General features: G+C 40.6%; 1 pseudogene; it reads left to right on the top strand.

Moving 5' to 3' along the window:
• Positions 1-2,838: 2,838 nt before the first annotated feature.
• Positions 2,839-8,570, top strand: LOC104870557 (annotated as a pseudogene).
• The last annotated feature ends 740 nt before the right edge of the window (positions 8,571-9,310 follow it).

Here is a 9,310-nt window from a genome sequence, read left to right as displayed (position 1 = left end):
TCATCCCAGCCTCTATTTCATTTCCTTTCCTCTCTGACATGCAGGGAAGCTGCCCATGCCCAGAACTTGTCTTCCTGCAATGGCTAGGAGACCAATATGGCAGCTGTGTGGTAAAAGTGCAAGTCATTGAGGATAGGAAAAAGAGCAGCTGAGACAGCCAGCTCACCATGCTGTCTTTTCACCTATTCTCTACTTTCTAAACCACCCTCTTGGCTGCCTTCTCAGTAGCTGTGGACTGGAAAAGGCTGCTTGTGATGCCATATGGGGGGGGTGACCAACCCCATGGTGTCCCTGAGTCAACCACCAGTTGTGCAGGGAGCTCACACACCAAGCTGGGGACCTAAGGAACTGGCATAATCATAAGTTCCCTTGAGGAACTGTTTTTAGTGTCTCAGAAAATTTGGTTGGTTCCTTTCCCAGAGAGCTCAAAGAAGGGATCCCTGTGTCAAGTGGTCAAGTGTGGCTTTATTTCACAATGCCCAAAGCAAGATGGTGCCTAAATCTACTTTGGAGACCCAAATTGTAACTTAAGGCCACTTCAGCCTCTTCTGAGTATTTTCTAGAAATGACAAAAGTAAGGTGGAGGAACTGCCAAAGTTCAGGTACATTTCTATATACATGAGCAATTTATTCTGCCTCTCCTAGCGAACATGAGCAGAATCTCTCCTTTCCAGACTCAGCCTGGGAGGAGTTCATAATCATTAGCTCCAGTCTGATAATAAATCACAAACTCAGCTTTTTTTTCTGAGATAGAAGTCAAGGGACTGATGTGTACGGTGGGGATAAGGGTATTAAAAATAGATATTCTACTCACTCCTCAAATATATTTTAAAGTGGTATCAATAATCCTTGCGACCAAAAGCTATATAATTAGCAAACTCTTCCTCAGAGACTCATAACTTCCTCAGCAAGCTGTGTTAAAGAGACTTTGACAACCGTGTCCAGGTGGCTTTCCATACTCTCTCCAGGATGTCAGCCAGGGTGCTAGGCCTCAAAAGGGATACATGGAATTTAGCTGAAAGCATATGACTTGCATCTCTGGTTTCACACCCAAGCTATATCAAAGAGAGTTAAGGCTAAGCAATTAGTCTGAATTTGGAAAACAAAATAGATAAACAAGTTGAGTAATTCCAGACTAACAGAAACAAAAACAAAAGTTTTCCTCCTTTACTCAGATAATACAACCAAAATAGATATTTTCGCTACTACCTACTTGTAGCTATTTGGACTTGGTTTTAGTAATAGTTCCTTGTGAATCTTTAAAAAGTTCTTTCACATGAACTCAGAAGTTCCATTTTTAGTGACTCAAAAATTTTTAAACCAAAGCCAGGCATGGTGGCACACGCCTGTAATCCCAGCACTAGGGAGGCTGAGGCAGGAGGATCGCTGTGAGTTTGAGACCAGCCTGGCTTACATAGTGAGTTCCAGGTCAGTCTCAACTACATAGTGAGACCCTATCTCAAAAAAAAATTTTTTTTAAACCAGACTTTAAATTGACGATTTTTTTTTTTTTTAGTACCAGGGAATGAACCCAGGACCTTCACACTGAGTTAAATCTCGAACCTTTTTTATTATTTTTTTATTTTGAGACAAGATCTTGCTAAACTGCCCCAAATTAATGATTTTTGGTTAAGAAAGATTTATTATAATTGCAGTGGGGATTATTAGAATATTTTATTTTGTAACTATAGGTTAATTCACTACATTGTCTTTAGTAGTGCATCATTTATTTATACTCTTTTTTTTTGCCCATTTTCTTTCCAACATGGTGCTTTACACAGGAAAAAAGTTGGATAATCATGAATTACATTAATGACAGTCTTAATTTAGCATAAATAGACAGGAAAAGAGTACAAGCTCCTCGTGACTGGAGCACTGTTGTTTACTTTGGTGGGCTCCCAGTGACCATTACATTCCTCTTTGAAGAGCTAATGTCTAATAAATTTTAGGTAACACTGGGGATCTCAGGAACTCCAAGCCACCTGTGAGTTGCCAGTGTCTGTTCAACTAATTGGCACTCGTGACATGGGCTACACATAGGGACTGGGATGCCACCTTCTTTTCAGACCAAGATTCCTCCAGATGTGGCTTGCTGACCACCAGCATCAGAATCACCAAGGTGTTTGCTACAAATGTAGATCCCTAGGGCTCAGCTTTAGCAAATCAGAATTTCTGAGATGGTGCCCAGTATGCCAGGTGCTAAAGTGGAGGACCTGAACCCTGGACCCTGCATTGGAAGATACTTGGGATGAAATGCTACTTCTATTACAAGTTTGGACCCAAAACAGCAAGATCGAGAAATTGAGCAAAGCCATAAGAAGGCTTGATTAAAGGATGAACAAACAGTTCCTCTAAGGAAATCTCCTAAATAGCCACAAGGTCTAGGGAAAAATCTTCAAGCACACAAAGGAATGCAGCTTTAGTGAGAGAGCCCAGCAGTCTTGCCACTCCAACTTTTGGTCTCAAGAAGACAAAAGCGGGCATGCCGTGTTGAAAACCTCAGATATCTTTGCTTCTCATCAGGAGCAGGCTCACCCCGAACATCTGCAGGACTGAGCCAAGAGTACAAACAGAGGCCCACATACCATATGTCTGAATGTTTAAAAGTTATATATCAAGCTAACAAATGTTTAAATTAAAAAAAGGTTCTCTCCTTCTATCTTGACAAACAAACTGTCATAACAACTTGGAAGGCCAGATGTGAAGTTAAGAGTTCAGGGACTCATTGGAGTTCCATAGAGGAATCTAGAGGAGCAGAGAGAGCTGGCACCCAGCCACTTCTTCCTCCCCTCCCCCGGCCCTCACAGGTCCATCCCACATGAGGAAGCCCCAGGGCCCATGTATGTGAACCTTTCCTCCACCTCACCAAACTTCTTCCACAGATCTCCCTGCTTCTGTCCTCCAAACAGCCTCATCCGGGACCCCTTTAACCCCAGTAACCTAGAGGGTATTGCAGCAGATGAGCAAATTCTGAGCAGCAGGCGCATGGGCTTGATACCTTCCTACTCTCACTTGGTGAAGAGTAGTGTGGCCAGTGGCGAGCACCTGAAAACAGTACTTTTCAAGCTTTAAGGTGCACACCAGTCACCTGGGAATGCCATTAAAATGCAGATTCTGATTCCTTGCATCTGTGAGATGCACTTTAGAATTAGACATTATCTATGTTAGTTTATCAGTTGTGTTCACTGAGGCTTGCTTGATACTACAGCCTTTTTACATGTTTTCCCCTTTCTCTTCTCCCCACCCCGCTCTATTTTTCTAAGTTCTTCAAGGACAGTGACCCAGTGGTCTAGTTCTTTTCTTTGCCTTAAGTCCCTTTCAGTAAAGCCTAGACAGAAACCTAGGTATCTTTGCTGTGTCTGGGTCCTCCCCCAGCACCAGCCTGTCTGCTAAATAGAAGAAATATTAATTTGGAGAGGCTGTGAATCTTCTGGAAATTTCCATATCAATGAAGATTCAGAAAGTCAGTTCACATTCCCTTCGTATTCTTTAGTTATTAAATAATAAACTTTAATTCAAGGCATTTTAAAGGGCCCAAAGGAATTTTAATTTGATGGGAATGACTTTCAAATCTGAATAAAAATCAGGCCATATAAACTGTGAAATCTCTATTACTTTTAAATAAGAGAATGAATTTTAAAATAATCAACAGCCAATACAAAACTCCTATATAATTCATTTAGACTCTTATTTTCTGGACTAATGAAGGGGATAGTGATGGAAATAATTCTAAATCATTTGTATGTGACTTTGCATAAAATGGACACTCCTACTTTCATGTTAGTAAACTTTAAATTAGTGGCATTCTTTAAGAAAAGGACAGCTCTAGTGGGATAGCTTGGGGCAACACCTGGCTTAATGGCTTTCAGCAATGAAATTTATATCAACAAGTAAGTGTTCATGAAGCTTCTGAGACAGGAGCCTTCCTTTGTGAAAACATATGGCTTGCTTCTTAGACATATCAAAGTGTATTGCTCTAGATTTGCTTTGAGAGTAAACATCGGGTGGCCTCCCTGTGAAGAGATATTAGGATGTTTAGGGGAGAGGAAGAGCTACTCCCTATATAAATCTATCAGAATGGTGTCAGATAAGACACAGGCAACATTGCTGCCATGCAGTCTGGCATAGTAATCAAAACAAGATGCCTACCACACTCAGAACATCCCCAGTGTCAGACACATGGAGCACTGGATCCACAGACCGACTGAGATCAATCTACACTGAACTGAGCAACAAAGGAAGGGGTGTCCTATGGCTTGGGTTCAAAAGTGTGAAGAATAATGATTCTGAAATTGAAATACATATCAGAATCCCAATTTTGTGAAAACAGAAGTGCTGGCTCTCCGTCCAGAATACCTGACTTAGGAGATCTGGAACAAGGCAGGAGAATCTATATTTTTAATGAACATCCACCTTAAGGTGCAGGTGCTGCAAAGGACCATGTGCTCAGAACCATTATCCCATTGCAATTTGAGTATATTTGGTGCATGTCATTCTCTGCCTTAATCTAGACTTGCAAAATTTAACATCTGCGGACCAGCCCTCTGCCTCTCAATAAGTTGCTGATGGTTGCCGTAAATTCCATCATTAGAGCTCTGTTCCTTTGGACTTGAGAGTGGTGTCCCCTTGAAGAGATCACTGGTGATATTATGGCAATATTTTGGCAGCCACATAAGTGCAGGGAATATCAAAATTGGCCCTCTAAAATCCCAGAAACATGAAAAAAATGTTCATTCCTGGGCCTTGCACTCAATGATTACAGTTTAATCAAGGTGAAAGCCAAGAATTAACAGTTTTCACAGTTCATTGGGGTATTCTAATTGTCTTAAGTTTGAAAAGCTCTGCTTTAGCAGATATGAAATAAGGTGACACAGTGGTCAGATCCTAGAACTAGCAGACTGAGTGTGTAAATTTGCATACAGAAAGATTGGAAAGCAGCAGAAACTGCAATAACCCCTTGATGGTTTGCTAAAGCCTAACCTTTAGTCTATTACTGTGTGGGTCTGGAGAAAGTAGCCTTTAGCTTGTAGATTTCCATTAATTGAGCATTGAACATAACTGCTAGCATGCAGTTGACTTGGCTGTGCTACCTTTAAAAGGGCTATTGTTACCGAATTGAAGTGTAGCTGAACAGACAACTGACATTCTTTTACATTTATTTTTTAAATTGGCAGATAACATTGTATGGTTTTTACTATGTATTGTTTTGAAAAATACATACATTATAGGATAGCTATAGCTAGCTAATTAATACATTCATCACCTTGCATAATTATCATTTTTCTCATGTAACATCCACTCTTTTCACACTTTTCAAGAGTTCAATATATCATCACCTTGAAATCTCAAAAATACAATAGAGTAATTTTGCTCTATTATAAATCTCTTGAAATTTATTCCTCCCATCTAACTGTAATTAGATATCCTTTGACTATCATCTCTCCATTCCCCCACCCACCTAACCACCTCAGCTTCTGGTAACCACCATCCTACTCTCTACTTCTGTAATATCAACTTTTTCTAGATTCCATGTATGAGATTATGTGAATTTTGTCTTTCTGTGCCTGGCTTATTTCCGCTTAACATAATGATCTCCATTTCTACCCACGTAATAAAAAATGATGCTTTCTTCCTGAGAGAGAGAGAGGGAGAGACAGAGACAGAGACAGACAGACAGAGACAGAGACAGAAATAGAGAGAGAAGGTTTTATTTATCTATTCATCAGTTGATGGCCACTTAGTTAGATTCAATATTTTAGCTGTTGTGAAAAGTATTACAATGAACACAGGAGTGTAAATGTCTCTTTCACATGCTGATTTCATTTTCTTTGGATGTGTACCCATTATTGGGATGCTGGATCATATGATACATCCATTTTTAATTTCTGGAAGAACCTGCACATAGTTTGGCATTTCAGAAACTCTAGGTAAAGAACTAAGAAAAGAAGGTCCTGCCCTTTGCTCTCTCTGTGAAACTAATAATCAACACTTTTGGAATAAGCACTAGCTTAGCCAGAATAAATAAATACAGTCATACATACATACATACATAAAACTTAGTAGGGAGCAGGAGAGAAGCAGTGGAACAAAAACAACAAACGCATATTTTAAAAGTACATAGCATAGCTAGAGTATGGAAAATACCTGTTGCTGACACTTACCCATCTCTTGGCCATCCCTTCACCTCATTTCCTGAACACTTAAGCATTTGGTTCATCTTTCCCACCACTGCTGTAACTAACATAATTCTTAGTAATTTTGACACCCAAAGTAGTTGATCCTTCCAACTCTCTGGCTTCTTGGAACTGTGACCTTTTCTCCTCCAGTGATTGATATGTCCTTGCCCTACTTCAGCCAATGGTTAAGTGACTCCAGTGGTCACATCCTAGACCTTGTCATTAGATTCCTGATTTAATCTCAATTTTAAGTGTTCTGCTTTCCAGCTCTGTATCACTTCCCTACCGTTACACCTCATTCTCTAATCTCCCAATTCCAACAATTATTGAATGTAAATTGAAGTCCTTATTCACTGATCCTACCAGCTTTTTGTTTCTCTTAACCTCTTTTGTAGCTTTACTTGACTCCTTATCTGGCTTAGATCCCATCACATCCTCTATTTCTTTTCCTATCACTTCAAATCTGTCTCCTCTCCCCTTCACCTTCACACACCAGCACTGTTGAAATCCATCTCTCCAATTGTTTTGGTACCCACATCTAAGGAGCTGAGGCAGCTCTGTGGGAACTGCTCTCATTTGAAACTCATGACCACAAACATCAAATAGGTCTGTAACACTTCTAGAGTCCTACTGTACTTTCCTAATCATCTATGCTGTCAGTCTCTAAAACTGATTCCCCATTTTCCTTGCCTTTTCAAGTCTCTGATACTCCCCTTCTTGTCTTCACTTTCAGCTGATTACTTTGCTTACTGTACTGAGAAATCAGAAGTAATCAGAAGGGAACTTCTCTAACCCCCACCAAATGTCCCAGCCACTATGCCTCTGTGATTATATAATCCACATTCCCTCCTGTCACAACAGAATTGTCCATGCTCTTTTCTAAAGCTAAAGCAATCTGTCTGTTCTCTGGATACTACCTTCTCTAATGTCATGACTCTAACCAAAAACACCAAAATCTCCTTTATCACACTCTCACTCTAGGCTTCACCTTGTTTCTCTTCTCTCTCTTACAGCAAAACTGGAGTTATGTTTACTTTCTTTTCTTCCCCCTTTCTTGAGCACTCAACAATGCTTTCATGCTCACCAACCCACTGAAGCTTTTTTAAGATCACTAATGACCCCCACAAATTAGACCAAGATAAATTTTCAGACTTCACTATAACTTGACCCAGTGACACAATTTATCCTGAAAATGTTTTCTTCTCTAGGCTTTGCAGATAATACCCCTCTGAGGATCTCTTCCTTCCTTTGCTGATGTTGCTTCTCAGTCTCCTTTTCTGGTTACCTCTCATCTTCCCAACCTGTAAATGCTGGGGTGACCTAGCATTCAGTCCTTGGACTTCCGCTCTTTTCTGTCTATCCTTACATCCTATGGCCTTATCTTGGATTTTATAGCCTTAAATATCATCCATTTGCTGCAGCTCCCATATTGATCTCCTAAGTAGCCTTGACAACACTGCTGACCTCCAGGCTTATGTATGCAATTGACTCCTCAACATCTCTAAGATGTAATTAAACTCCTCAGACTCAACAGATCTGAAGCCAGATCTTGACTCCCCTTCACTCAAATTATTCCTTCTAGGATCCTCCCTAGTGCAATAAATAGCACCCTTCATCAAATAGCTCTGGACAAAAAATTTGGTGTCAACTCTGAATCTTCTCCTTATTCTCTATTTTACATTTATGTTACTAGAAAATCCTGTCAGTTATAACTGCAAAACATATTCAGAATCCAACTACTTTTCAATGGAAAGTGTCATGCCCACCAACATTCTACCTTTCATTGTTTTTCCCAGCACTATTGCAACATGCTTCTGGCTATTCTCCCTAATTTCACCATTGACCCCAGAGTCTCAACTCAACACAAGAGCCAGAGTCATCCTTTTAGAAACCTAAGTCCAGCCTGAAGCATAGCATCATGCATTAGGCCCTGCTCAGCCTGCCAGCTTCCTGGACCACAGCCAACCTCAAGCGTACCTTCCTCACCATCAAGCTAAACAGCATGCAGCACAGCTTGGTAAGCGAGATCAGCAAGCATTCTGAGCAAAAGGGACAATGCATGGTGTCCGTGAAGTTCCTTCAGACCTCAGAGGACTACCTGAAGATTATATAGACCTGAAAGACTGCCCTGTCTTCTCTGGGCTTGAGTACTTGAACTCAGAGTGAGTGGTGACCATGGAATGGGAAGAATTTAAAAGTGGTGGTGATAGGCCTGGATGCTTGGGGAAACCAACCTTGTAGATTCAAAGCTGGGCACCATTCAAGGGACTTCTATATTCATATTTTGAGGGATATCATTCATGGCAAAGATTCCATAAAGGTGCTGAAAAAGAGCTCAGCCTGTGGTTTAAGCCTGAAGAATTGGTTAACTATAAGTCCCGTGATCATGACTAGGTCAAGGAACAGAGATGGACAAAGCAGGGGTCTTCTTCAGCACTAAGGAGCTCCTGGATGCAGGTCTTCATTGCATTGATTTGGAAGAGACAGGATGGATCCATTTTTCTAAAGCCTATTTACCAATAAAGACTTTGGAACTGGGGGGAAAAAAGAAACATATACTTGAGCATTTTAGTCTATATTCAAAACAGGCTTGTTTCAAGCTCATTCAGAAAAAAGTTCAATATCCTTTCTGTGTCCATTAAGATCCTACTTGTTTCATTTGCTCATTGACCTGCAGCTATAGTGAAATCTCGGCCATTTTTAGAATGTTCCATATTTTGGCTTACCATTTCTTTGGCCCCAAATACTCTCTCCCTAACTAGCTGCACAGCTCATTCCTTTGCTCAATTCAGGCTTCTACTGAGATATCCCCATGTCATCAAAATATTTTTTATCTTATCTATGGCAACAGTAGTATCTATCTGTTCCACTTCATTCGTGGGTTTTTCTACCATATAAAATTACTTTACATTTCAATTTTGGTTTCCTGAAAACAGAATCTGAAACAAGGGCTCCCTGGCAAGTAGTTTATTTGGGAGATAGGTGATCCTATGGAGAAGGAGTGATGCAGCAGGGAGAGTGAGACAGCGAAGGAAAAAGCCAATGCAGCGTGGCAGGGTGGCATACCCTCTATTCCTAGTTACTCTGGAGGTTGAGGCAGGAGGATTGAGACCAGCCTGGGTAACTTAGAGAGA

Source organism: Fukomys damarensis, unplaced genomic scaffold (assembly GCF_012274545.1).
Source record: "Fukomys damarensis isolate Sample0158 unplaced genomic scaffold, DMR_v1.0_HiC HiC_scaffold_39, whole genome shotgun sequence".
NCBI classification, from domain to species: domain Eukaryota; kingdom Metazoa; phylum Chordata; class Mammalia; order Rodentia; family Bathyergidae; genus Fukomys; species Fukomys damarensis.
The sequence above is the reverse complement of the archived record's forward strand: the minus strand, read 5'-3'. Positions and strand labels throughout refer to the sequence as shown.